Raw genomic sequence first — 27,349 nt, 5'->3', positions numbered from 1 at the left:
GTTAGAAACTTTGTATGTTACTGCGTTAAAGGACTTCTGCACGTATAACTCGTGGACACATGATCCTCAAGGTTGGCCTGTTTGGACTTTGGCACAGTGGTGCCTTTTAGACCTACCTAAGAAGAGTTTGTCTATCTGTTGTTCTCCTGTGTCATGGTGGTCAGCAGCAGAGTGGCGCAGCGGAAGCGTGCTGGGCCCATAACCCAGAGGTCGATGGATCGAAACCATCCTCTGCTAAGTAAATGGCCTGTGCGTCCTCTATGTAGTCTGTGAGAAGTTCTGACTCTGGTGAAGAGACCACCCAGCCTGTTTGATGAATACTTAATTTACCAGTCCATGGACAAAAAACAAGAGATGGTGGTCAGACTGTGTGATACTTTACTGAATTTCTCCTTTGTCTTTAAAAGTTTTGGGCAAACAGCAGAGTGAAATACTTCATCAAGGTAAACACTCTTCTTCCAGTGAATTTCATTGGTCTGACTTTTCAGTGGAGCATCTTATTTGACGACGTCATACTGATTTGCCATATCTTGGAAAAAAAAATTCAAAAGTGGCAGTCTACTATAGGTAGTGTGGCCGAGCGGTCCAAGGCGCTGGATTAAGGCTCCAGTCTCTTAGGAGGCGTGGGTTCAAATCCCACCACTGCCATTGTGTGTTAGCCGTTTCAAAGTCTTCATGTTAGAGACTTTGTATCTTACTGCGATAAAGGACTTCTGCACGTATAATTTGTGTACACATGATCCTCAAGCTGGGCGTGGTTCGACTTTGGCAACGTGGTGCCCTTTAGACCTACCTGAGAAGAGTTTGTCTGTCAGTTGTTCTCCTTTGTCATGGTGATCACGAGCAGAGTGGCGCAGCGGAAGCGTGCTGGGCCCATAACCCAGAGGTCGATGGATCGAAACCATCCTCTGCTAAATAAGTGATCTGTGCTTCCTGTATGTACTCTTTGAGAAGTTCTGACTCTGGTGAAGAGACCACCCAGCCTGTTTGATGAATACTTAATTTACCAGTCCATCGACAAAAAACAAGAGATGGTGGTCAGGCTGTGTGATACTTTACTGAATTTCTCCTTTGTCTTTAAAAGTTTTGGGCAAACAGCAGAGTGAAATACTTCATCAAGGTAAACACTCTTCTTCCAGTGAATTTCATTGGTCTAAATTTTCAGTGGAGCATCTTACTTGACGACGTCATACTGATTTGCCATATCTTGGGAAAAAAAAATCAAAAGTGGCAATCTTCCATAGGTAGTGTGGCCGAGGGGTCCAAGGCGCTGGATTAAGGCTCCAGTCACTTAGGAGGCGTGGGTTCAAATCCCACCACTGCCATTGAGTGTTAGCCATTTGAAAGTCTTCATGTTAGAAACTTTGTATGTTACTGCGTTAAAGGACTTCTGCACGTATAACTCGTGGACACATGATCCTCAAGGTTGGCCTGTTTCGACTTTGGCACAGTGGTGCCTTTTAGACCTACCTAAGAAGAGTTTGTCTGTCTGTTGTTCTCCTGTGTCATGGTGGTCAGCAGCAGAGTGGCGCAGCGGAAGCGTGCTGGGCCCATAACCCAGAGGTCGATGGATCGAAACCATCCTCTGCTAAGTAAATGTCCTGTGCGTCCTCTATGTAGTCTGTGAGATGTACTGACTCTGGTGAAGAGACTGACGAGGCTGTTTGATGAATCCTTAAATCACCAGTCCATGGACAAAAACAAGAGATGCTCGTCGAGCCTCCTGATACTTTCTCCATTGTCTTTATAAGTTTTGGGCAAACAGCAGATTGAAATACTTCATCAAGGTAAACATTCTTCTTCCAGTGAATTTCATTGGTCTGACTTTTCAGTGGAGCATCTTATTTGACGGCGTCATACTGATTTGCCATATCTTGGAAAAAAAAATTCAAAAGTGGCAGTCTACTATAGGTAGTGTGGCCGAGCGGTCCAAGGCGCTGGATTAAGGCTCCAGTCTCTTAGGAGGCGTGGGTTCAAATCCCACCACTGCCATTGTGTGTTAGCCGTTTCAAAGTCTTCATGTTAGAGACTTTGTATGTTACTGCGTTAAAGGACTTCTGCACGTATAACTCGTGGACACATGATCCTCAAGGTTGGCCTGTTTGGACTTTGGCACAGTGGTGCCTTTTAGACCTACCTAAGAAGAGTTTGTCTGTCTGTTGTTCTCCTGTGTCATGGTGGTCAGCAGCAGAGTGGCGCAGCGGAAGCGTGCTGGGCCCATAACCCAGAGGTCGATGGATCGAAACCATCCTCTGCTAAGTAAATGGCCTGTGCGTCCTCTATGTAGTCTGTGAGAAGTTCTGACTCTGGTGAAGAGACCACCCAGCCTGTTTGATGAATACTTAATTTACCAGTCCATGGACAAAAAACAAGAGATGGTGGTCAGACTGTGTGATACTTTACTGAATTTCTCCTTTGTCTTTAAAAGTTTTGGGCAAACAGCAGAGTGAAATACTTCATCAAGGTAAACACTCTTCTTCCAGTGAATTTCATTGGTCTAAATTTTCAGTGGAGCATCTTACTTGACGACGTCATACTGATTTGCCATATCTTGGGAAAAAAAAATCAAAAGTGGCAATCTTCTATAGGTAGTGTGGCCGAGGGGTCCAAGGCGCTGGATTAAGGCTCCAGTCTCTTAGGAGGCGTGGGTTCAAATCCCACCACTGCCATTGAGTGTTAGCCATTTGAAAGTCTTCATGTTAGAAACTTTGTATGTTACTGCGTTAAAGGACTTCTGCACGTATAACTCGTGGACACATGATCCTCAAGGTTGGCCTGTTTGGACTTTGGCACAGTGGTGCCTTTTAGACCTACCTAAGAAGAGTTTGTCTGTCTGTTGTTCTCCTGTGTCATGGTGGTCAGCAGCAGAGTGGCGCAGCGGAAGCGTGCTGGGCCCATAACCCAGAGGTCGATGGATCGAAACCATCCTCTGCTAAGTAAATGGCCTGTGCGTCCTCTATGTAGTCTGTGAGAAGTACTGACTCTGGTGAAGAGACTGACGAGGCTGTTTGATGAATCCTTAAATCACCAGTCCATGGACAAAAAACAAGAGATGCTGGTCGAGCCTCCTGATACTTTCTCCATTGTCTTTATAAGTTTTGGGCAAACAGCAGATTGAAATACTTCATCAAGGTAAACATTCTTCTTCCAGTGAATTTCATTGGTCTGACTTTTCAGTGGAGCATCTTATTTGACGACGTCATACTGATTTGCCATATCTTGGAAAAAAAAATTCAAAAGTGGCAGTCTACTATAGGTAGTGTGGCCGAGCGGTCCAAGGCGCTGGATTAAGGCTCCAGTCTCTTAGGAGGCGTGGGTTCAAATCCCACCACTGCCATTGTGTGTTAGCCGTTTCAAAGTCTTCATGTTAGAGACTTTGTATCTTACTGCGATAAAGGACTTCTGCACGTATAATTTGTGTACACATGATCCTCAAGCTGGGCGTGGTTCGACTTTGGCAACGTGGTGCCCTTTAGACCTACCTGAGAAGAGTTTGTCTGTCAGTTGTTCTCCTTTGTCATGGTGATCACGAGCAGAGTGGCGCAGCGGAAGCGTGCTGGGCCCATAACCCAGAGGTCGATGGATCGAAACCATCCTCTGCTAAATAAGTGATCTGTGCTTCCTGTATGTACTCTTTGAGAAGTTCTGACTCTGGTGAAGAGACCACCCAGCCTGTTTGATGAATACTTAATTTACCAGTCCATGGACAAAAAACAAGAGATGGTGGTCAGGCTGTGTGATACTTTACTGAATTTCTCCTTTGTCTTTAAAAGTTTTGGGCAAACAGCAGAGTGAAATACTTCATCAAGGTAAACACTCTTCTTCCAGTGAATTTCATTGGTCTAAATTTTCAGTGGAGCATCTTACTTGACGACGTCATACTGATTTGCCATACCTTGGGAAAAAAAAATCAAAAGTGGCAATCTTCCATAGGTAGTGTGGCCGAGGGGTCCAAGGCGCTGGATTAAGGCTCCAGTCTCTTAGGAGGCGTGGGTTCAAATCCCACCACTGCCATTGAGTGTTAGCCATTTGAAAGTCTTCATGTTAGAAACTTTGTATGTTACTGCGTTAAAGGACTTCTGCACGTATAACTCGTGGACACATGATCCTCAAGGTTGGCCTGTTTGGACTTTGGCACAGTGGTGCCTTTTAGACCTACCTAAGAAGAGTTTGTCTGTCTGTTGTTCTCCTGTGTCATGGTGGTCAGCAGCAGAGTGGCGCAGCGGAAGCGTGCTGGGCCCATAACCCAGAGGTCGATGGATCGAAACCATCCTCTGCTAAGTAAATGGCCTGTGCGTCCTCTATGTAGTCTGTGAGAAGTTCTGACTCTGGTGAAGAGACCACCCAGCCTGTTTGATGAATACTTAATTTACCAGTCCATGGACAAAAAACAAGAGATGGTGGTCAGACTGTGTGATACTTTACTGAATTTCTCCTTTGTCTTTAAAAGTTTTGGGCAAACAGCAGAGTGAAATACTTCATCAAGGTAAACACTCTTCTTCCAGTGAATTTCATTGGTCTAAATTTTCAGTGGAGCATCTTACTTGACGACGTCATACTGATTTGCCATATCTTGGGAAAAAAAAATCAAAAGTGGCAATCTTCTATAGGTAGTGTGGCCGAGGGGTCCAAGGCGCTGGATTAAGGCTCCAGTCTCTTAGGAGGCGTGGGTTCAAATCCCACCACTGCCATTGAGTGTTAGCCATTTGAAAGTCTTCATGTTAGAAACTTTGTATGTTACTGCGTTAAAGGACTTCTGCACGTATAACTCGTGGACACATGATCCTCAAGGTTGGCCTGTTTGGACTTTGGCACAGTGGTGCCTTTTAGACCTACCTAAGAAGAGTTTGTCTGTCTGTTGTTCTCCTGTGTCATGGTGGTCAGCAGCAGAGTGGCGCAGCGGAAGCGTGCTGGGCCCATAACCCAGAGGTCGATGGATCGAAACCATCCTCTGCTAAGTAAATGGCCTGTGCGTCCTCTATGTAGTCTGTGAGAAGTACTGACTATGGTCAAGAGACTGACGAGGCTCATTAAATCACCAGTCCATGGACAAAAAACAAGAGATGCTGGTCGAGCCTCCTGATACTTTCTCCATTGTCTTTATTAGTTTTGGGCAAACAGCAGATTGAAATACTTCATCAAGGTAAACATTCTTCTTCCAGTGAATTTCATTGGTCTGACTTTTCAGTGGAGCATCTTATTTGACGACGTCATACTGATTTGCCATATCTTGGAAAAAAAAATTCAAAAGTGGCAGTCTACTATAGGTAGTGTGGCCGAGCGGTCCAAGGCGCTGGATTAAGGCTCCAGTCTCTTAGGAGGCGTGGGTTCAAATCCCACCACTGCCATTGTGTGTTAGCCGTTTCAAAGTCTTCATGTTAGAGACTTTGTATCTTACTGCGATAAAGGACTTCTGCACGTATAATTTGTGTACACATGATCCTCAAGCTGGGCGTGGTTCGACTTTGGCAACGTGGTGCCCTTTAGACCTACCTGAGAAGAGTTTGTCTGTCAGTTGTTCTCCTTTGTCATGGTGATCACGAGCAGAGTGGCGCAGCGGAAGCGTGCTGGGCCCATAACCCAGAGGTCGATGGATCGAAACCATCCTCTGCTAAATAAGTGATCTGTGCTTCCTGTATGTACTCTTTGAGAAGTTCTGACTCTGGTGAAGAGACCACCCAGCCTGTTTGATGAATACTTAATTTACCAGTCCATGGACAAAAAACAAGAGATGGTGGTCAGGCTGTGTGATACTTTACTGAATTTCTCCTTTGTCTTTAAAAGTTTTGGGCAAACAGCAGAGTGAAATACTTCATCAAGGTAAACACTCTTCTTCCAGTGAATTTCATTGGTCTAAATTTTCAGTGGAGCATCTTACTTGACGACGTCATACTGATTTGCCATATCTTGGGAAAAAAAAATCAAAAGTGGCAATCTCTATAGGTAGTGTGGCCGAGCGGTCCAAGGCGCTGGATTAAGGCTCCAGTCTCTTAGGAGGCGTGGGTTCAAATCCCACCACTGCCATTGTGTGTTAGCCGTTTCAAAGTGTTCATGTTAGAGACTTTGTATCTTACTGCGATAAAGGACTTCTGCACGTATAATTTGTGTACACATGATCCTCAAGCTGGGCGTGGTTCGACTTTGGCAACGTGGTGCCCTTTAGACCTACCTGAGAAGAGTTTGTCTGTCAGTTGTTCTCCTTTGTCATGGTGATCACGAGCAGAGTGGCGCAGCGGAAGCGTGCTGGGCCCTTAACCCAGAGGTCGATGGATTGAAACCATCCTCTGCTAAATAAGTGGTCTGTGCTTCCTGTATGTACTCTTTGAGAAGTTCTGACTCTGAAGAGACCAACCAGCCTGTTTGATGAATACTTAATTTACCAGTCCATGGACAAAAAACAAGAGTTGGTGGTCAGGCTGTGTGATACTTTACTGAATTTCTCCTTTGTCTTTAAAAGTTTTGGGCAAACAGCAGAGTGAAATACTTCATCAAGGTAAACATTCTTCTTCCAGTGAATTTCATTGGTCTGAATTTTCAGTGGAGCATCTTACTTGACGACGTCATACTGATTTGCCATATCTTGGGAAAAAAAAATCAAAAGTGGCAATCTTCTATAGGTAGTGTGGCCGAGGGGTCCAAGGCGCTGGATTAAGGCTCCAGTCTCTTAGGAGGCGTGGGTTCAAATCCCACCACTGCCATTGAGTGTTAGCCATTTGAAAGTCTTCATGTTAGAAACTTTGTATGTTACTGCGTTAAAGGACTTCTGCACGTATAACTCGTGGACACATGATCCTCAAGGTTGGCCTGTTTCGACTTTGGCACAGTGGTGCCTTTTAGACCTACCTAAGAAGAGTTTGTCTGTCTGTTGTTCTCCTGTGTCATGGTGGTCAGCAGCAGAGTGGCGCAGCGGAAGCGTGCTGGGCCCATAACCCAGAGGTCGATGGATCGAAACCATCCTCTGCTAAGTAAATGTCCTGTGCGTCCTCTATGTAGTCTGTGAGAAGTACTGACTCTGGTGAAGAGACTGACGAGGCTGTTTGATGAATCCTTAAATCACCAGTCCATGGACAAAAACAAGAGATGCTGGTCGAGCCTCCTGATACTTTCTCCATTGTCTTTATAAGTTTTGGGCAAACAGCAGATTGAAATACTTCATCAAGGTAAACATTCTTCTTCCAGTGAATTTCATTGGTCTGACTTTTCAGTGGAGCATCTTATTTGACGACGTCATACTGATTTGCCATATCTTGGAAAAAAAAATTCAAAAGTGGCAGTCTACTATAGGTAGTGTGGCCGAGCGGTCCAAGGCGCTGGATTAAGGCTCCAGTCTCTTAGGAGGCGTGGGTTCAAATCCCACCACTGCCATTGTGTGTTAGCCGTTTCAAAGTCTTCATGTTAGAGACTTTGTATCTTACTGCGATAAAGGACTTCTGCACGTATAATTTGTGTAAACATGATCCTCAAGCTGGGCGTGGTTCGACTTTGGCAACGTGGTGCCCTTTAGACCTACCTAAGAAGAGTTTGTCTGTCAGTTGTTCTCCTTTGTCATGGTGATCACGAGCAGAGTGGCGCAGCGGAAGCGTGCTGGGCCCATAACCCAGAGGTCGATGGATCGAAACCATCCTCTGCTAAATAAGTGGTCTCTGCTTCCTGTATGTACTCTTTGAGAAGTTCTGACTTTGGTGAAGAGACCAACCAGCCTGCTTGATGAATACTTAATTTACCAGTCCATGGACAAAAAACAAGAGATGGTGGTCAGGCTGTGTGATACTTTACTGAATTTCTCCTTTGTCTTTAAAAGTTTTGGGCAAACAGCAGAGTGAAATACTTCATCAAGGTAAACATTCTTCTTCCAGTGAATTTCATTGGTCTGAATTTTCAGTGGAGCATCTTACTTGACGACGTCATACTGATTTGCCATATCTTGGGAAAAAAAAATCAAAAGTGGCAATCTTCTATAGGTAGTGTGGCCGAGGGGTCCAAGGCGCTGGATTAAGGTTCCAGTCTCTTAGGAGGCGTGGGTTCAAATCCCACCACTGCCATTGAGTGTTAGCCATTTGAAAGTCTTCATGTTAGAAACTTTGTATGTTACTGCGTTAAAGGACTTCTGCACGTATAACTCGTGGACACATGATCCTCAAGGTTGGCCTGTTTCAACTTTGGCACAGTGGTGCCTTTTAGACCTACCTAAGAAGAGTTTGTCTGTCAGTTGTTCTCCTTTGTCATGGTGATCACGAGCAGAGTGGCGCAGCGGAAGCGTGCTGGGCCCATAACCCAGAGGTCGATGGATCGAAACCATCCTCTGCTAAATAAGTGGTCTGTGCTTCCTGTATGTACTCTTTGAGAAGTTCTGACTCTGGTGAAGAGACCACCCAGCCTGTTTGATGAATACTTAATTTACCAGTCCGTGGACAAAAAACAAGAGATGGTGGTCAGGCTGTGTGATACTTAACTGAATTTCTCCATTGTCTTTATAAGTTTTGGGCAAACAGCAGATTGAAATACTTCATCAAGGTAAACATTCTTCTTCCAGTGAATTTCATTGGTCTGACTTTTCAGTGGAGCATCTTATTTGACGACGTCATACTGATTTGCCATATCTTGGAAAAGAAAATTCAAAAGTGGCAGTCTACTATAGGTAGTGTGGCCGAGCGGTCCAAGGCGCTGGATTAAGGCTCCAGTCTCTTAGGAGGCGTGGGTTCAAATCCCACCACTGCCATTGTGTGTTAGCCATTTGAAAGTCTTCATGTCAGAAACTTTGTATGTTACTGCGTTAAAGGACTTCTGCACGTATAACTCGTGGACACATGATCCTCAAGGTTGGCCTGTTTCGACTTTGGCAACATGGTGCCCTTTAGACCTACCTGAGAAGAGTTTGTCTGTCAGTTGTTCTCCTTTGTCATTGTGATCACGAGCAGAGTGGCGCAGCGGAAGCGTGCTGGGCCCATAACCCAGAGGTCGATGGATCGAAACCATCCTCTGCTAAATAAGTGGTCTGTGCTTCCTGTATGTACTCTTTGAGAAGTTCTGACTCTGGTGAAGAGACCAACCAACCTGTTTGATGAATACTTAATTTACCAGTCCATGGACAAAAAACAAGAGATGGTGGTCAGGCTGTGTGATACTTTACTGAATTTCTCCTTTGGCTTTAAAAGTTTTGGGCAAACAGCAGAGTGAAATACTTCATCAAGGTAAACATTCTTCTTCCAGTGAATTTCATTGGTCTGAATTTTCAGTGGAGCATCTTACTTGACGACGTCATACTGATTTGCCATATCTTGGGAAAAAAAAATCAAAAGTGGCAATCTTCTATAGGTAGTGTGGCCGAGGGGTCCAAGGCGTTGGATTAAGGCTCCAGTCTCTTAGGAGGTGTGGGTTCAAATCCCACCACTGCCATTGAGTGTTAGCCATTTGAAAGTCTTCATGTTAGAAACTTTGTATGTTACTGCGTTAAAGGACTTCTGCACGTATAACTCGTGGACACATGATCCTCAAGGTTGGCCTGTTTCAACTTTGGCACAGTGGTGCCTTTTAGACCTACCTAAGAAGAGTTTGTCTGTCAGTTGTTCTCCTTTGTCATGGTGATCACGAGCAGAGTGGCGCAGCGGAAGCGTGCTGGGCCCATAACCCAGAGGTCGATGGATCGAAACCATCCTCTGCTAAATAAGTGGTCTCTGCTTCCTGTATGTACTCTTTGAGAAGTTCTGACTCTGGTGAAGAGACCACCCAGCCTGTTTGATGAATACTTAATTTACCAGTCCGTGGACAAAAAACAAGAGATGGTGGTCAGGCTGTGTGATACTTAACTGAATTTCTCCATTGTCTTTATAAGTTTTGGGCAAACAGCAGATTGAAATACTTCATCAAGGTAAACATTCTTCTTCCAGTGAATTTCATTGGTCTGACTTTTCAGTGGAGCATCTTATTTGACGACGTCATACTGATTTGCCATATCTTGGAAAAGAAAATTCAAAAGTGGCAGTCTACTATAGGTAGTGTGGCCGAGCGGTCCAAGGCGCTGGATTAAGGCTCCAGTCTCTTAGGAGGCGTGGGTTCAAATCCCACCACTGCCATTGTGTGTTAGCCGTTTCAAAGTCTTCATGTTAGAGACTTTGTATCTTACTGGGATAAAGGACTTCTGCACGTATAATTTGTGTACACATGATCCTCAAGCTGGGCGTGGTTCAACTTTGGCAACGTGGTGCCCTTTAGACCTACCTGAGAAGAGTTTGTCTGTCAGTTGTTCTCCTTTGTCATGGTGATCATGAGCAGAGTGGCGCAGCGGAAGCGTGCTGGGCCCATAACCCAGAGGTCGATGGATCGAAACCATCCTCTGCTAAATAAGTGGTCTCTGCTTCCTGTATGTACTCTTTGAGAAGTTCTGACTTTGGTGAAGAGACCAACCAGCCTGCTTGATGAATACTTAATTTACCAGTCCATGGACAAAAAACAAGAGATGGTGGTCAGGCTGTGTGATACTTTACTGAATTTCTCCTTTGTCTTTAAAAGTTTTGGGCAAACAGCAGAGTGAAATACTTCATCAAGGTAAACATTCTTCTTCCAGTGAATTTCATTGGTCTAAATTTTCAGTGGAGCATCTTACTTGACGACGTCATACTGATTTGCCATATCTTGGAAAAAAAAATTCAAAAGTGGCAGTCTACTATAGTTAGTGTGGCCGAGCGGTCCAAGGCGCTGGATTAAGGCTCCAGTCTCTTAGGAGGCGTGGGTTCAAATCCCACCACTGCCATTGTGTGTTAGCCGTTTGAAAGTCTTCATGTTAGAGACTTTATATCTTACTGCGATAAAGGACTTCTGCACGTATAATTTGTGTACACATGATCCTCAAGCTGGGCGTGGTTCGACTTTGGCAACGTGGTGCCCTTTAGACCTACCTGAGAAGAGTTTGTCTGTCAGTTGTTCTCCTTTGTCATGGTGATCATGAGCAGAGTGGCGCAGCGGAAGCGTGCTGGGCCCATAACCCAGAGGTCGATTGATCGAAACCATCCTCTGCTAAATAAGTGGTCTCTGCTTCCTGTATGTACTCTTTGAGAAGTTCTGACTTTGGTGAAGAGACCAACCAGCCTGCTTGATGAATACTTAATTTACCAGTCCATGGACAAAAAACAAGAGATGGTGGTCAGGCTGTGTGATACTTTACTGAATTTCTCCTTTGTCTTTAAAAGTTTTGGGCAAACAGCAGAGTGAAATACTTCATCAAGGTAAACATTCTTCTTCCAGTGAATTTCATTGGTCTGAATTTTCAGTGGAGCATCTTACTTGACGACGTCATACTGATTTGCCATATCTTGGAAAAAAAAATTCAAAAGTGGCAGTCTACTATAGGTAGTGTGGCCGAGCGGTCCAAGGCGCTGGATTAAGGCTCCAGTCTCTTAGGAGGCGTGGGTTCAAATCCCACCACTGCCATTGTGTGTTAGCCGTTTCAAAGTCTTCATGTTAGAGACTTTGTATCTTACTGGGATAAAGGACTTCTGCACGTATAATTTGTGTACACATGATCCTCAAGCTGGGCGTGGTTCAACTTTGGCAACGTGGTGCCCTTTAGACCTACCTGAGAAGAGTTTGTCTGTCAGTTGTTCTCCTTTGTCATGGTGATCACGAGCAGAGTGGCGCAGCGGAAGCGTGCTGGGCCCATAACCCAGAGGTCGATTGATCGAAACCATCCTCTGCTAAATAAGTGGTCTCTGCTTCCTGTATGTACTCTTTGAGAAGTTCTGACTTTGGTGAAGAGACCAACCAGCCTGCTTGATGAATACTTAATTTACCAGTCCATGGACAAAAAACAAGAGATGGTGGTCAGGCTGTGTGATACTTTACTGAATTTCTCCTTTGTCTTTAAAAGTTTTGGGCAAACAGCAGAGTGAAATACTTCATCAAGGTAAACATTCTTCTTCCAGTGAATTTCATTGGTCTGAATTTTCAGTGGAGCATCTTACTTGACGACGTCATACTGATTTGCCATATCTTGGGAAAAAAAAATCAAAAGTGGCAATCTTCTATAGGTAGTGTGGCCGAGGGGTCCAAGGCGCTGGATTAAGGTTCCAGTCTCTTAGGAGGCGTGGGTTAAAATCCCACCACTGCCATTGAGTGTTAGCCATTTGAAAGTCTTCATGTTAGAAACTTTGTATGTTACTGCGTTAAAGGACTTCTGCACGTATAACTCGTGGACACATGATCCTCAAGGTTGGCCTGTTTCAACTTTGGCACAGTGGTGCCTTTTAGACCTACCTAAGAAGAGTTTGTCTGTCAGTTGTTCTCCTTTGTCATGGTGATCACAAGCAGAGTGGCGCAGCGGAAGCGTGCTGGGCCCATAACCCAGAGGTCGATGGATCGAAACCATCCTCTGCTAAATAAGTGGTCTGTGCTTCCTGTATGTACTCTTTGAGAAGTTCTGACTCTGGTGAAGAGACCAACCAGCCTGTTTGATGAATACTTAATTTACCAGTCCATGGACAAAAAACAAGAGTTGGTGGTCAGGCTGTGTGATACTTTACTGAATTTCTCCTTCGTCTTTAAAAGTTTTGGGCAAACAGCAGAGTCAAATACTTCATCAAGGTAAACTGTCTGTCAGTTGTTCTCCTTTGTCTTGGTGATCACAAGCAGAGTGGCGCAGCGGAAGCGTGCTGGGCCCATAACCCAGAGGTCGATGGATCGAAACCATCCTCTGCTAAATAAGTGGTCTGTGCTTCCTGTATGTACTCTTTGAGAAGTTCTGACTCTGGTGAAGAGACCAACCAGACTGTTTGATGAATACTTAATTTACCAGTCCATGGACAAAAAACAAGAGATGGTGGTCAGGCTGTGTGATACTTTACTGAATTTCTCCTTTGTCTTTAAAAGTTTTGGGCAAACAGCAGAGTGAAATACTTCATCAAGGTAAACATTCTTCTTCCAGTGAATTTCATTGGTCTGACTTTTCAGTGAAGCATCTTACTTGACGACGTCATATTGATTTGCCATATCTTGGAAAAAAAAATTCAAAAGTGGCAGTCTACTATAGGTAGTGTGGCCGAGCGGTCCAAGGCGCTGGATTAAGGCTCCAGTCTCTTAGGAGGCGTGGGTTCAAATCCCACCACTGCCATTGTGTGTTAGCCGTTTCAAAGTGTTCATGTTAGAGACTTTGTATCTTACTGCGATAAAGGACTTCTGCACGTATAATTTGTGTACACATGATCCTCAAGCTGGGCGTGGTTCGACTTTGGCAACGTGGTGCCCTTTAGACCTACCTGAGAAGAGTTTGTCTGTCAGTTGTTCTCCTTTGTCATGGTGATCACGAGCAGAGTGGCGCAGCGGAAGCGTGCTGGGCCCATAACCCAGAGGTCGATGGATCGAAACCATCCTCTGCTAAATAAGTGGTCTGTGCTTCCTGTATGCACTCTTTGAGAAGTTCTGACTCTGAAGAGACCAACCAACCTGTTTGATGAATACTTAATTTACCAGTACATGGACAAAAAACAAGAGATGGTGGTCAGGCTGTGGGATACTTTACTGAATTTCTCCTTTGTCTTTAAATGTTTTGGGAAAACAGCAGAGTCAAATACTTCATCAAGGTAAACTGTCTGTCAGTTGTTCTCCTTTGTCATGGTGATCACGAGCAGAGTGGCGCAGCGGAAGCGTGCTGGGCCCATAACCCAGAGGTCGATGGATCGAAACCATCCTCTGCTAAATAAGTGGTCTCTGCTTCCTGTATGTACTCTTTGAGAAGTTCTGACTTTGGTGAAGAGACCAACCAGCCTGTTTGATGAATACTTAATTTACCAGTCCATGGACAAAAAACAAGAGATGGTGGTCAGGCTGTGTGATACTTTACTGAATTTCTCCTTTGTCTTTAAAAGTTTTGGGCAAACAGCAGAGTGAAATACTTCATCAAGGTAAACATTCTTCTTCCAGTGAATTTCATTGGTCTGAATTTTCAGTGGAGCATCTTACTTGACGACGTCATACTGATTTGCCATATCTTGGGAAAAAAAAATCTAAAGTGGCAATCTTCTATAGGTAGTGTGGCCGAGGGGTCCAAGGCGCTGGATTAAGGTTCCAGTCTCTTAGGAGGCGTGGGTTCAAATCCCACCACTGCCATTGAGTGTTAGCCATTTGAAAGTCTTCATGTTAGAAACTTTGTATGTTACTGCGTTAAAGGACTTCTGCACGTATAACTCGTGGACACATGATCCTCAAGGTTGGCCTGTTTCGACTTTGGCACAGTGGTGCCCTTTAGACCTACCTGAGAAGAGTTTGTCTGTCAGTTGTTCTCCTTTGTCATGGTGATCACGAGCAGAGTGGCGCAGCGGAAGCGTGCTGGGCCCATAACCCAGAGGTCGATGGATCGAAACCATCCTCTGCTAAATAAGTGGTCTGTGCTTCCTGTATGTACTCTTTGAGAAGTTCTGACTCTGGTGAAGAGACCACCCAGCCTGTTTGATGAATACTTAATTTACCAGTCCATGGACAAAAAACAAGAGATGGTGGTCAGGCTGTGTGATACTTTACTGAATTTCTCCTTTGTCTTTAAAAGTTTTGGGCAAACAGCAGAGTGAAATACTTCATCAAGGTAAACATTCTTCTTCCAGTGAATTTCATTGGTCTGAATTTTCAGTGGAGCATCTTACTTGACGACGTCATACTGATTTGCCATATCTTGGGAAAAAAAAATCAAAAGTGGCAATCTCCTATAGGTAGTGTGGCCGAGGGGTCCAAGGCGCTGGATTAAGGTTCCAGTCTCTTAGGAGGCGTGGGTTCAAATCCCACCACTGCCATTGAGTGTTAGCCATTTGAAAGTCTTCACGTTAGAAACTTTGTATGTTACTGCGTTAAAGGACTTCTGCACGTATAACTCGTGGACACATGATCCTCAAGGTTGGCCTGTTTCGACTTTGGCACAGTGGTGCCTTTTAGACCTACCTAAGAAGAGTTTGTCTGTCTGTTGTTCTCCTGTGTCATGGTGATCACGAGCAGAGTGGCGCAGCGGAAGCGTGCTGGGCCCATAACCCAGAGGTCGATGGATTGAAACCATCCTCTGCTAAATAAGTGGTCTGTGCTTCCTGTATGTACTCTTTGAGAAGTTCTGACTCTGAAGAGACCAACCAGCCTGTTTGATGAATACTTAATTTACCAGTCCATGGACAAAAAACAAGAGTTGGTGGTCAGGCTGTGTGATACTTTACTGAATTTCTCCTTTGTCTTTAAAAGTTTTGGGCAAACAGCAGAGTGAAATACTTCATCAAGGTAAACTGTCTGTCAGTTGTTCTCCTTTGTCATGGTGATCACGAGCAGAGTGGCGCAGCGGAAGCGTGCTGGGCCCATAACCCAGAGGTTGATGGATCGAAACCATCCTCTGCTAAATAAGTGGTCTCTGCTTCCTGTATGTACTCTTTGAGAAGTTCTGACTTTGGTGAAGAGACCAACCAGCCTGTTTGATGAATACTTAATTTACCAGTCCATGGACAAAAAACAAGAGATGGTGGTCAGGCTGTGTGATACTTTACTGAATTTCTCCTTTGTCTTTAAAAGTTTTGGGCAAACAGCAGAGTGAAATACTTCATCAAGGTAAACATTCTTCTTCCAGTGAATTTCATTGGTCTGAATTTTCAGTGGAGCATCTTACTTGACGACGTCATACTGATTTGCCATATCTTGGGAAAAAAAAATCAAAAGTGGCAATCTCCTATAGGTAGTGTGGCCGAGGGGTCCAAGGCGCTGGATTAAGGCTCCAGTCTCTTAGGAGGCGTGGGTTCAAATCCCACCACTGCCATTGAGTGTTAGCCATTTGAAAGTCTTCATGTTAGAAACTTTGTATGTTACTGCGTTAAAGGACTTCTGCACGTATAACTCGTGGACACATGATCCTCAAGGTTGGCCTGTTTCAACTTTGGCACAGTGGTGCCTTTTAGACCTACCTAAGAAGAGTTTGTCTGTCAGTTGTTCTCCTTTGTCATGGTGATCACGAGCAGAGTGGCGCAGCGGAAGAGTGCTGGGCCCATAACCCAGAGGTCGATGGATCGAAACCATCCTCTGCTAAATAAGTGGTCTGTGCTTCCTGTATGTACTCTTTGAGAAGTTCTGACTCTGGTGAAGAGACCACCCAGCCTGTTTGATGAATACTTAATTTACCAGTCCATGGACAAAAAACAAGAGATGGTGGTCAGGCTGTGTGATACTTTACTGAATTTCTCCTTTGTCTTTAAAAGTTTTGGGCAAACAGCAGAGTGAAATACTTCATCAAGGTAAACATTCTTCTTCCAGTGAATTTCATTGGTCTGAATTTTCAGTGGAGCATCTTACTTGACGACGTCATACTGATTTGCCATATCTTGGGAAAAAAAAATCAAAAGTGGCAGTCTCCTATAGGTAGTGTGGCCGAGGGGTCCAAGGCGCTGGATTAATGATCACATGATCCTCAAGGTTGGCCTGTTTCGACTTTGGCACAGTGGTGCCTTTTAGACCTACCTGAGAAGAGTTTGTCTGTCAGTTGTTCTCCTTCGTCATTAGCAATTTTTGCTAATTAAATGGTCTGTGCTTCCTCTATGTAGTCTGTCAGAAGTACTGACTGGTGCAGAGACCGACTTGGGCTCAGTGAAATACTTCTTCAAGGTAAACATTGTTCTTCCTGAATTTCATTGGTCTGACTTTTCAGTGGAGCATACTGCTTGACCAAGTCATACTGATTTGCGAAATCTTGGAAAAAAGAGACGAAATTTCTGGCACTGCGTCTGCTCAACTTAAAAAGCATCATACTGGGTGACCCTCTCGAAGAGGATGCAGAAGATGACGCTAAAAGAAATTAAGAGGCATATGCGGAATTGATTCAACTGTTGGATGACAAAAGCCTCCCTTGTAATGAGAGACGCGGTGGATGATGGCAGAAGGGCGCTACAGATTCTGAGAGACCATTATGCTGTTAAGGGGAAGCCACGTCACAGACTATATCATTCGTACAGAGACTGCTATCACTGCAGGAGAGACTTTAAGTGGTTGCTTACTGACTGCAGTGATTTTAAAGGGCCTGCCAAACGCCTTCAGACCATTCTCTGTTTACATTACACGTGATGAGAAGTTACACTTCGCCAAATTTAAGACAACACAGGAGCTATGAGAGCATAGAGAAGTTTCCTACTGCTTGCTCAACTGATGACAGCGTGATGAAAGTAAGAGGAAGAGAAAACTTTAACATGAAACTTGGAGTGCATTAAAGCCAGGGGCGGGCACAGAGACTTCTGTAAAATGTAATGTTTGGTCAGGTAGTGTGGCTGAGAGTTCCAAATCCTGCAACTGTAAAAGTCTGTACAGTGACTTATAGTATACATTACCACCCTTTTAAATGTATAACACTGAAGGTATTAACATGATTAACCAGAGTTAGGCCCGTGGACATGGATATTCATGTGTGGCACTAACCCGAAGGCACAAAACCAGAACTAAACAAATTGTGCTGGACATGACCATTGATTTGTCTAGCTTTGCATTGTTGGAAGCTGCACATATAACTCAATGTGTACATGGATCGAAACCATCCTCTGCTAAGGCAGTGCTCTGTGCTTCTCTGTGAGAAGTACTGACACTGCTGAAGGTAGAGCATTTGATGAAACCTTAAGTCAACAGTCAATGGAAACAATACAAGTGATTGTGCTCAAACCTTGCTAGCAATGTTTTACTGAAATGGACTGAATTTCTCCTTTTGGGCAAACAGCATACTGAAACCCTTCTTTAGGGTAAACATTCTTCTTCCTGTTCATGTCATTGGTTTATAAGCACCCTTTTGTAGTTTTAATTTTTTCAGATAAGAAAACATTTTGGAACTTCTGACGTGGTGAGCCTGTTAACTGCTTCTTGTTAGACTACCTGAGGAGTAAACTGGTCCCTGGTAGACTTCCTGGTTCTACCCAGATCTTGATGGATTGAAACCATGCACTGCTAAGGGAAAACTACATTTAGCTACATGCTCATACTCTTTACTCTATACAAAAATAGGACTGTTATGCATTTTCATTGTGCATTCATGCTTTTGCACTTGTGTGATTTAATCCCTCTATGTTTGTCAATAACTAAGGTCCTTCAATCTGTTAGGATTGGAAATAAATAGGAAATAAAATAGCGATGGAAAAGACTTAGATGAGCTGTGGGCTCATCCAGCATTTTACCCCTTTTTCCTCCCTTTCCAATCCTTATATTTTTGTATATATTTTTTTTCCAATATCTTATATTTTTCCTATACATTTATTTTGTGTTTTCTTAACATATTTAAAATCAAATTAGGAACTTAATCATATTATTCTGATACAGATGCCAATGAAATAAAGTTCATACAAATCAATGGTTTCTTCAGTTGTCAAAGTATTCCGTTTTCTGCCCTGCACTGTAAACACACAGAATGAAAGGAGCATCAAGTGTGTTTTCTGGTGCTGGTAACAAATGCTAACATTATTTAGTTATGATGTGCTTGAAACAGAAAACAACATGAATTGTTTTTTGCAGTAATATACATTCCTCACTTCACTTCACCTGTCACCTGAAAAGCACATCAGAATTTAATTACTTTACTGTGTTGTCATGGTTTCCACTCTCCAGGAAATCCTTTTCCCTTCTATTGTTATGTTTGGGACATTTATGCCTTTGTCAACACAGAATGGATGAAAATAAGGGGGAGACCAATATGTGTCTGGATATAAAGCACTGTGGGTCAACGTCAACTGCTTAACCTTATGGCACCTTTTATCACTATGATGGTGGATCACAATCATCACATTCTGGCTTTTTCTTCTGTAACCCAGGCATTACTGTTGGTTACTGAGTGCCGACAGCTAAAGTAGCATGACTTTATATGATGCAGAATAGATAAAACAGAAATGAACACTGTTTAAAACAAACAAACAAAAAACATTTGTTACTAGAAGGCTGTTTAAACAATACTTTGGGAGAAGAAGATGGGAATGTTCTTACATCTGTCCTGTGGTTGAATATGCAACAGGGTGGAGAAATAGAGGTGAAGGCACCTAAATTCATTGTTTTGCAAAGCCCTTTCAAACTGATTGTTGCAAATTATTTAAAGCAACACATCTTCTAGGAGATCTTCCAATATAGAGACATTCTGTTTTTTCCTGTCTGTACACATAAAGCTGACATGCAACCAAATATTTCCACAAATCAATAGCATAGTAAATATATATACAGTGTGTAGATATAAATATATAGATATTTAGCTGGATGGAAGGATAAGGATTTTCTGTTGAAGAAAAAAGTAAAGTTTTAGTTTTAATTATGGTGGGACAAGTAAATATCCTGTAAATTAAATTATAGGATAAAACGACTGGTGAAGACAGTTGGACAAAAATATTCTGTGTATTCTTTGAACATTTCCCAAAAATAAATAAATGAAATAATCCTGAAACGTGTGAGATAGAGCATGTGAGACTAGTCATACCAGCATATCTTCCAAAGTCACAAAATATCAGCTACATCTTACAGTATTCTATCAACACAGTATAATGAACTGTAATACCCACATCAACTTTGTAATTGAACTGAACACCAGATAAATTCTTATTTGCTGTTCCTCATGACCCTTAACCGCTACTTTTTTTGATCATCAGTGTCCCAAATCTGTTATAGTGGCATTTGTCACCTGCAGCATTGTGGCCATGCACGAAATGTGGCACCATTTTGATGGATTGATCTGCAGTGTAGGAAGGAGTGTGTGTGTGTGGGTGTGTGTGTGTGTGTGTTTAAAGACCTCAGGGATGTCGTAGGACTTCCTGTGATCAGTCTTCATGATGTTGGTTATGGCTGTTAACCTTATGATCCCTTTGAGGAAAAATGCTGCACACTATATTATATATCACTCACAACCTAGGACGGATTATGAGCCAGGGCCTCCAACCCCTGCGTGTCCCCACACACCCACCACCCTCACTCACACACAAATTGACAGTGGTACAAAGTTTGCACAAAATGTAAAGAAGCTAAATGTACTTTTGTCAGCCAACAGCAAGCTAATCATAACAATATAATTATAGAAATCAGGGGTGAATAAAATAACCTGTGGTAAATAAGTTAAGGGTCCTATTAAGGTCACATAATCAGTGTAATTTGGCTTCAGGCCCCCATTAAAGTGAATAGTGTAGTCGTGAAAACATTGGGATAGTAGCAAAGAGGCATGGGCTTCAGGTGCATTCATAAACACAAACAGAGACCTGTGCTGTGCACTTCATGACACTAACTGGACATTGTGTATCTGCTGGGTCATCAGACTATTTCTCTGGCTCATTATACATCATATTTCCCTCTGAAAACCGTGTGTTCATATTTCAGAAATTATTTTCAGTCAGAGAGAACAGAAGAAACACACAGCATAACACCAGTAGAACTGCCTACATCAATACGAAATCCTAGTAGTGAACAGTTTCACAAATGTACAGCATAACACTGATGGACAACAAACCTTAAGTCAATACAAAACAAAATCAAATACTAAATGAAACTATACATTTAATGTGATATATAATATAATATTATTATACATAATATATCTCTGGGTCCTTCCATGTTTCCATATGTTTCAGTTTAAACATTGTCCTGTGCCTTTTTGTCTGCTTCCTGGTTGGTTAGAGCTCATCTATTCATTGTTGATAATATCCTGTCACTAGTTTCTTGAGCCAAATACAAAAGACAATGCCAAGACTGGAAAAAGAAACAGCTTGGATGACCGCCTTATTCTGAAGGATGAGGATGAAGGAAGCAAGCCACATCAATTCTGTTGTGATTTTATTCTTAATTGTCTGAAATTTTCCTGACTATGAAAGTGAAATTGAAACAATAAAACATCCCACAGCCTCTGAAATGACCACATTTGAACAAAGAGATGATAATGATGAGGGCAAATATCATGCTCCATATGGTATTGTGTGATTAAAACTCAAATGACATTCAATCACAATTTTTTTAATTGCATTTTACTGTGTCTGGAAATGGCAGAAATGATTAGAGTGATTATGGTGAAGGCGAAGCAACACATACAGTGGGGCAAAAAAGTATTTAGTCAGCCACCGATTCTCCCACTTAAAATGATGACAGAGGTCTGTAATTTTAATCATAGGTACACTTCAACTGTGAGAGACAGAATGTGAAAAAAAATCACATTGTAGGATTTTTAAATAATTGATTTGTAAATGATGGTGGAAAATAAGTATTTGGTCACCTACAAACAAGAATCTACAATAGGCAAGCAGCTTGGTGTGAATAAATCAACTGTGGGAGCAATTATTAGAAAATGGGAGACCACTGATAATCTCACTGATAATGCAAGATCTTACCCCGTGGGGTCAAAATGATCATGAGAACAGTGAGCAAAAATCCCAGAACTACACGGGGGGACCTGGTGAATGACCTGCAGAGAGCTGGGACCAAAGTAACAAAGGTTACCATCAGTGACACACTACACCGACAGACGTGCCAGACATGTCCCCCTGCTTAAGCCAGTACATGTCCAGGCCCGTCTGAAGTTTGCCAGAGTGCATATGGATGATCCAGAAGAGGATTGGGAGAATGTCATGTGGTCAGATGAAAGTTGCATCCCAAGAACACCATACCTACTGTGAAGCATGGGGGTGGAAACATCATGCATTGGGGCTGTTTTTCTGCAAAGGGGACAGGACGACTGATCCGCGCTAAGGAAAGAATGAATGGGGCCATGTATCGTGAGATTTTGAGCCAAAACCTCCATCAGTGAGAGCATTATACTGAGACCAAATACTTATTTTCCACCATAATTTACAAATACATTTTTTAAAAATTTTACAATGTAATTTCCAGGATTTTTTTCCCCACTGTACATACACACAGTTTGGGTACCTTGTTCAGGGGTACCCCAGCCCTTGATCTGGCAGGAGACTCAAATTGGTAAAAATGTCAGGAGGGTTTATTTGTTCATTTGTAATATACTGTACACTCTACACTGACATGCTGCTCAGTATCTTTAAATAGTGGTGTTTTTGAAGCCTGTTTGGGCTGGGCATAGCTTGTTACAAAAATATAACAAAATCAATCAATCTGTCTTGTCCTATACACCAGTGGTTCTCAAACACTGAGTCTGGACCCATTAATGGGTCACAAGATATTTTTATCGTTCCCCAAACAAATTTGCAGAATCTCCAAAATTTTTGTTAAGATTGAGGTGTATTTGTTTTAAATTATTATATATTATATAATTATATTTTAAGGAAATTACCAACCATTGCACACAAATTTGCTCTTGTCATCATTTATATTGTGATTTGAATTAGTATAGCTGGTTATCTTTGCAAAATGGGTTTCCAAAAAGACAGTTTGGGAAACACAGGAGGAGGCAAGGAAATATGTATTACTGCAGTCGTTTCTTTAATTATTGTATGGAGCCAATTAAAGTGATAGAAGTGTTGTTTGTATGAAACTGACAGTACGGGCGAGCGCACCATTCAACATGGACATTCACACTCAAAGAAAACAAAGCTGCCAGCAGGAACACAATTAATAAAACAAACATATTTTAGCCACTCGCAGTTTTTTATGTTACATAACCTCTTCCAAATAAAAGTTTCTGATTCATTAAAAACTATAAACTCATGGCAACAAAGTCCATTGAGAAAATCAGCGATTCATGACACACTAACTTCCAATGTGTTTTTGTGACTCCGGTGTTTCCGTTCACCTTAGTGACAACTTGAGGCAGCAGTGGACCAGCAGCTCATGTGTCCCCATGAGCTAAAAGTGCTGACTGACTGGTGCGAGAGTGTGTGGTTTACAAACTTTAAATTACTGGCAGAAAAAGATCTCCAACTGTGAGATTAAGTGTAAGTACTCCAGTCGGTATTTGGAACAATATCAGATATACTTGGAACACCAATCTCTCCTAAATGTATCCTCTTTTGTTTGTGGTGTTAACTTTTGTATATTCTATTATTCGTCCATATGGTATATAATTTTCATCATGTATTTTAAGCCTGTTCAGCACTTTTGTTAACTGTGGTTGTTTAAAATGTGCTGCATAAATGAACTTTGACTGGACTTGAGATGAGAAAAAGTAAGTGGTAAAGGAAATTAAGGATAAATCAAATTTCATTCTTCACAATCAAATTGACACTGAAGGCTACAGTGTTACTTTTAAGTGCAGAAAACAGCTCACATGAGGCACTGAATTAAACAAAAGAGCGAGTGCGCCTGCAGCTATAAAACAAATCAATGATTATTAGACTAAAACAAATATGAAATATGCCAATTCTGATATGTTCATGTACTCAAAACAGACAGAGCAACATAACGAAGACAAGTTAGCGTTTATATTATGATATGCCATGTAGTCGATCTGTGATTTGCAAACTGTTGCTGGCAAACACTGCATTTGACTTGTTTATCGCCACCTATTTTTGTAAAATGCTGCCACACTGCCGATGTCTTTGAAATGGATGTTAGATGACTGACTTACCGTTGCCTAAAATGAAATGCTCAAAATTAAATAAAACCACTGAATGTTCTTTAATCTAAAAAAGGGGGGTGTTCTCTGAAGGCACACTGTTACCTGTGGAACAGGGGCACTTGGTACATTCCTCCAGATGAAATCAAATTAACCATAGACTGTATGAAATTAACACAGCAAAAAGTCGACTTAGCAGAATTTGAGTTGAACCAGAACGTATCGACTCATAAATCGACCAGTCGACTGGGACTTTACAGCCCTACATGGAAAATATAAATGACGCAGACAACAGTTACAAGAAAGAGTAACACAAATATTCTTCATTGGCAGGAAGCCACTCTTCAATTTCAACAAATAAAATAGTAAACAGCTATGACTGAATTTATATTTTCCCATATATCAAACGAATGTACCAATAAACAACCTCAGATGTAAACAACAAAGTAAAGAAAATTACAAAATTAATGAAGAAGTAATGCTGTTCAAAGTGCATGATAAAATAGGAAAAATGGGCCCAACCGTCCAGATAAGTTGGTGTCCACAGAACGTCCAAAATCAGTGTGTTAGTCCTTTAATGTATGGTTGTGTAATTGTAAGTATCGGGTAGTGTGATTTTGTTTCTTATCTGTATGATGTGATAGATGTGCTTCCTCCAGATGCTCAAAGAAGCTTCTTCTGTTCTGGTCCACATTCCACGGGTCCGGGCTCTAGCTCGCCATCTGAATCGATTCATACACAAAAAAAAAAAAAACCTGCATAGAGCAGCAGTTGTTTTCCTTTACATCTATTATTTATCTTTTTAAACATTTTAAACATTTATCTAAATCAACTGTATTTACCCTCTCTTTTTAAACTTAAATCAATGAACGTGAACCATTCACATTGACAATGTATCATATGCAGCTATAAAATTAATTTATAAACAGCCCCCACACACAAAATGGTGTGTATATGAAATTCTTAACTTTTACCATAGTGCATAGTGCACACAAATTATGAATTAAATCACAAAGCAATCATGTTTGAGAATGACTACTGTTCCTTAATAACTCAAATACACACAACTGCATGTGTTTTGGCTCACAAAACCAACTTGTTTAGCTTTGTAGCATTAGCAAGCATATAGCAATAGCACAGGTCATATATATCAGTAACACATTGTATAGCAATAGGTCAATTGCTAATACATAGCACTAGTTCGATTAGCCCAGACAATTATCTACACAGAAATACAAAATTAACCACATTCTCCAATTCAACACACCGTTATATACCTCCGGTTGGTTTTAAACATTTTCTCGGAAGCCAGAAGCATAACAACACATAATGATATATTCATGTCGGCAGCTGCTAGCATGCTATGCTAAGCGCTAATAGTTACTACTCACCAGAGTTTTCTCTGGACAAAACACGATAAAAAGGCGATGTCCGGCAACCCAAAAACCATCTCATAGGTGCAGATACCTTTCAGAATCAATAATTCAAAACAAAATAAAGTTTTTATCCACTCCACTCATCTAATTATCAACATTAGCTTGCTCTCTCTTAGCCGTAGCATATCTGTTCACATCAGTGTCAGTGCAGGAAAAAACTGACGAGCCGGGCAAAAAACGAAGGAACTGTGACCGTGAGGAGCGCTTGTGAGTGACTAATGCCCCCCCCTGCTGGTGGAAATAATGAATTACAACAAAATAGAAACTCATTCAAACTGTATAGCTCAACATTGTTAAACTCAAGAAAAAATGGAGATTACACTGTGTGTGTAACTATTTTGTCTCTTGGTCGAAATAAATAAAATAATATTTTTTTGACATCTATTTTATTCTTCTGTGTATCGACTTCCTCTATTATTTCAGGGTATTATTCTATTTAGTACACTTTTGTTTGGACTTAACATATATTTTAAATATTTGGTTTCAGTTGATCTCCCCAAATGTAGTTATTTGTAATGTCACATAAACATACTTATAGGCTACTGACTGTCAGCCTGTTGGCTTAAGCTCCTTTGAGGCACATACACTGAGGTTGATAATAATTTGCACAGTGACACATTGCATTTTGTTGTAAAAGCTCTGCATTCCAACATGTGGGTTAAAGACCCTGCACAACCAGTGACAAGTCTGGTTGATGAAATTTCTGCTCAGGATGAATTTCACCAGAGCTCTGCTAGAAGTCACATGCTGTCACCAAACTTTGTCTTCTAATAATCTTGTCCTGCCTCAAGCATCACATCTTACAGGACAGTGAGAAAGCTGTAATTCAACACAATCTGTACACAATCCTGAGACAGAAGAGAGAACAGAAAATATGAGTCAGCTATACCCAGGAACCCATCCTGACTTCCATGCAGGAAAACAGGGTGTGCATCCTGCCACAGACCTTGTTTTTACAGTTTTATCAACCATAACCATGTGTTTTAGTTGCTTACAGCCTTCATCATAATCACCCTAATCATGGCTGCCATAAAAACATTATGTTTTTTATGTTTTGCAGAATCACCTAATACCACCATATTAAGAAGGATATTTGGTCTCTTCCTCCTCCTCCTCCTCATCATAATCTCTTTGTTCAGTGGTCATTTGAGAGGCTGTTGGATGTTTTATTGTTTTAATGTCAGTTGTTTTCTCAACTATAACAATTTTATTGCAGGCTTAGACCAAATTATTTCCCCAACACTCATTTCCCTCATCATTCATTCATCAAGAGTAAAGTAATCTGAGCTGTTGTAAGTCAGTGTTATTCAAGTCCTGGTGCTGTCTCTGATTCTTGGCTCAAGCTAATAATGACATGACATTATCAACAATGAATAGATGGGTTCTAACTGAACCAGAATCAGGAAGAACTTGGCTCAGACGCAGGACAGTGTTTAAAACTAAACATATGGAAGCAACCAGGGATACAGAAATCCCACATTATATTATTTTAAAATGTTTTTTCACTTGCAATGTGTACAAATACCTCAATTATGTGTCAAAAACAACTGTATTCCATTTTCACATTGCAAATATTAGTCTTTTTGTCTGACCATTTGTCCAATCCGGCCATTTTCCATGGGGACAAATATGCTGATCGTCTATTGTGGTGACCCTAAAGAGGGAGACGTTTAAAGAAAAAAGTAGCCCTCAGGGAGTTGTGTTATTAACTTCTTATTCGCCCTGTTTTATGATATAATAATGGTTCAACACTCATATCATTTATTTTTAGGTCAGAGTACTAACAGTGTGACAGTGGTGACACTGCACTGTACAAATAGCAGAATTCATTGTTGCAGCTACAAAGGTGTGGGGAAAAAGTGATATTGTCATTTATTCTGGGGAAGCTATTCAATACATCCATGATAAAAACCAGCTCTCATTTATTCAGACAGAGTCCGCTCCTGTTTCTCTGTGTCTGCAATCAATAAGAGGTTTTTCCTTCCATGCTCTTTGAAAAGAAACAAAAGCTTTCGCTTTATTATAGTTATGGAGGATTTCTAAGTACAATGTCATCCTGAGATATTTACTTCCATTAAGGCGAAGGGTAGAATTTCAAAGAGCAGAGCCTCTCACCAAGAAAGACAAATCATCTTCGCAGAATATCGGAGTGAGAATAGCACATTCACAACTGTCATTCATGATGTTCCAACCCATTATTGCGCCAACATTTGTTGTTCTTCAAAATGTTTGTGCATCACCTCTGAAACCACCTTTTTTCCCTTTTGCACAGGGAAGTAAAAATCAGCAAGAGAGGATTAAGTATCAGAAATCAGAAGACTGAATGACTAACAGCAGAGGATGTAACTTAAGGTTGCTGTCTGACTGAGTGTTTAGGATTGTAGGTGAATGCAAGAGGGAGACAGGAGAGAGAGGGGGGGAGAGGCTAAGAATGAGGGGGAAAAAATAACAAGCT

General features: G+C 41.8%; 19 non-coding genes across 19 annotated transcripts; all 19 read left to right on the top strand.

Moving 5' to 3' along the window:
- The first annotated feature begins 566 nt into the window (after positions 1-566).
- On the top strand, positions 567-648 carry trnal-aag. Its single transcript has one exon. It is a non-coding gene; the product is annotated as a tRNA-Leu (tRNA).
- A 595-nt stretch (positions 649-1,243) lies between these two features.
- trnal-aag lies at positions 1,244-1,325 on the top strand. Its single transcript has one exon. It is a non-coding gene; the product is annotated as a tRNA-Leu (tRNA).
- A 585-nt stretch (positions 1,326-1,910) lies between these two features.
- trnal-aag lies at positions 1,911-1,992 on the top strand. The gene has a single exon. It is a non-coding gene; the product is annotated as a tRNA-Leu (tRNA).
- Positions 1,993-2,587: 595 nt separating this feature from the next.
- Positions 2,588-2,669, top strand: trnal-aag. Its single transcript has one exon. It is a non-coding gene; the product is annotated as a tRNA-Leu (tRNA).
- A 586-nt stretch (positions 2,670-3,255) lies between these two features.
- trnal-aag lies at positions 3,256-3,337 on the top strand. The gene has a single exon. It is a non-coding gene; the product is annotated as a tRNA-Leu (tRNA).
- Positions 3,338-3,932: 595 nt separating this feature from the next.
- trnal-aag lies at positions 3,933-4,014 on the top strand. Its single transcript has one exon. It is a non-coding gene; the product is annotated as a tRNA-Leu (tRNA).
- Positions 4,015-4,609: 595 nt separating this feature from the next.
- trnal-aag lies at positions 4,610-4,691 on the top strand. The gene has a single exon. It is a non-coding gene; the product is annotated as a tRNA-Leu (tRNA).
- A 575-nt stretch (positions 4,692-5,266) lies between these two features.
- On the top strand, positions 5,267-5,348 carry trnal-aag. The gene has a single exon. It is a non-coding gene; the product is annotated as a tRNA-Leu (tRNA).
- A 594-nt stretch (positions 5,349-5,942) lies between these two features.
- Positions 5,943-6,024, top strand: trnal-aag. Its single transcript has one exon. It is a non-coding gene; the product is annotated as a tRNA-Leu (tRNA).
- Positions 6,025-6,616: 592 nt separating this feature from the next.
- On the top strand, positions 6,617-6,698 carry trnal-aag. Its single transcript has one exon. It is a non-coding gene; the product is annotated as a tRNA-Leu (tRNA).
- Positions 6,699-7,283: 585 nt separating this feature from the next.
- On the top strand, positions 7,284-7,365 carry trnal-aag. The gene has a single exon. It is a non-coding gene; the product is annotated as a tRNA-Leu (tRNA).
- Positions 7,366-7,960: 595 nt separating this feature from the next.
- On the top strand, positions 7,961-8,042 carry trnal-aag. The gene has a single exon. It is a non-coding gene; the product is annotated as a tRNA-Leu (tRNA).
- A 595-nt stretch (positions 8,043-8,637) lies between these two features.
- Positions 8,638-8,719, top strand: trnal-aag. Its single transcript has one exon. It is a non-coding gene; the product is annotated as a tRNA-Leu (tRNA).
- A 1,272-nt stretch (positions 8,720-9,991) lies between these two features.
- trnal-aag lies at positions 9,992-10,073 on the top strand. The gene has a single exon. It is a non-coding gene; the product is annotated as a tRNA-Leu (tRNA).
- Positions 10,074-11,345: 1,272 nt separating this feature from the next.
- trnal-aag lies at positions 11,346-11,427 on the top strand. The gene has a single exon. It is a non-coding gene; the product is annotated as a tRNA-Leu (tRNA).
- Positions 11,428-13,020: 1,593 nt separating this feature from the next.
- trnal-aag lies at positions 13,021-13,102 on the top strand. The gene has a single exon. It is a non-coding gene; the product is annotated as a tRNA-Leu (tRNA).
- Positions 13,103-14,015: 913 nt separating this feature from the next.
- On the top strand, positions 14,016-14,097 carry trnal-aag. Its single transcript has one exon. It is a non-coding gene; the product is annotated as a tRNA-Leu (tRNA).
- A 595-nt stretch (positions 14,098-14,692) lies between these two features.
- trnal-aag lies at positions 14,693-14,774 on the top strand. Its single transcript has one exon. It is a non-coding gene; the product is annotated as a tRNA-Leu (tRNA).
- Positions 14,775-15,687: 913 nt separating this feature from the next.
- On the top strand, positions 15,688-15,769 carry trnal-aag. Its single transcript has one exon. It is a non-coding gene; the product is annotated as a tRNA-Leu (tRNA).
- Positions 15,770-27,349: the final 11,580 nt, after the last annotated feature.

This window comes from Solea senegalensis, linkage group LG12, assembly GCF_019176455.1.
Source record: "Solea senegalensis isolate Sse05_10M linkage group LG12, IFAPA_SoseM_1, whole genome shotgun sequence".
Classification (NCBI taxonomy): domain Eukaryota; kingdom Metazoa; phylum Chordata; class Actinopteri; order Pleuronectiformes; family Soleidae; genus Solea; species Solea senegalensis.
The sequence above is the reverse complement of the archived record's forward strand: the minus strand, read 5'-3'. Positions and strand labels throughout refer to the sequence as shown.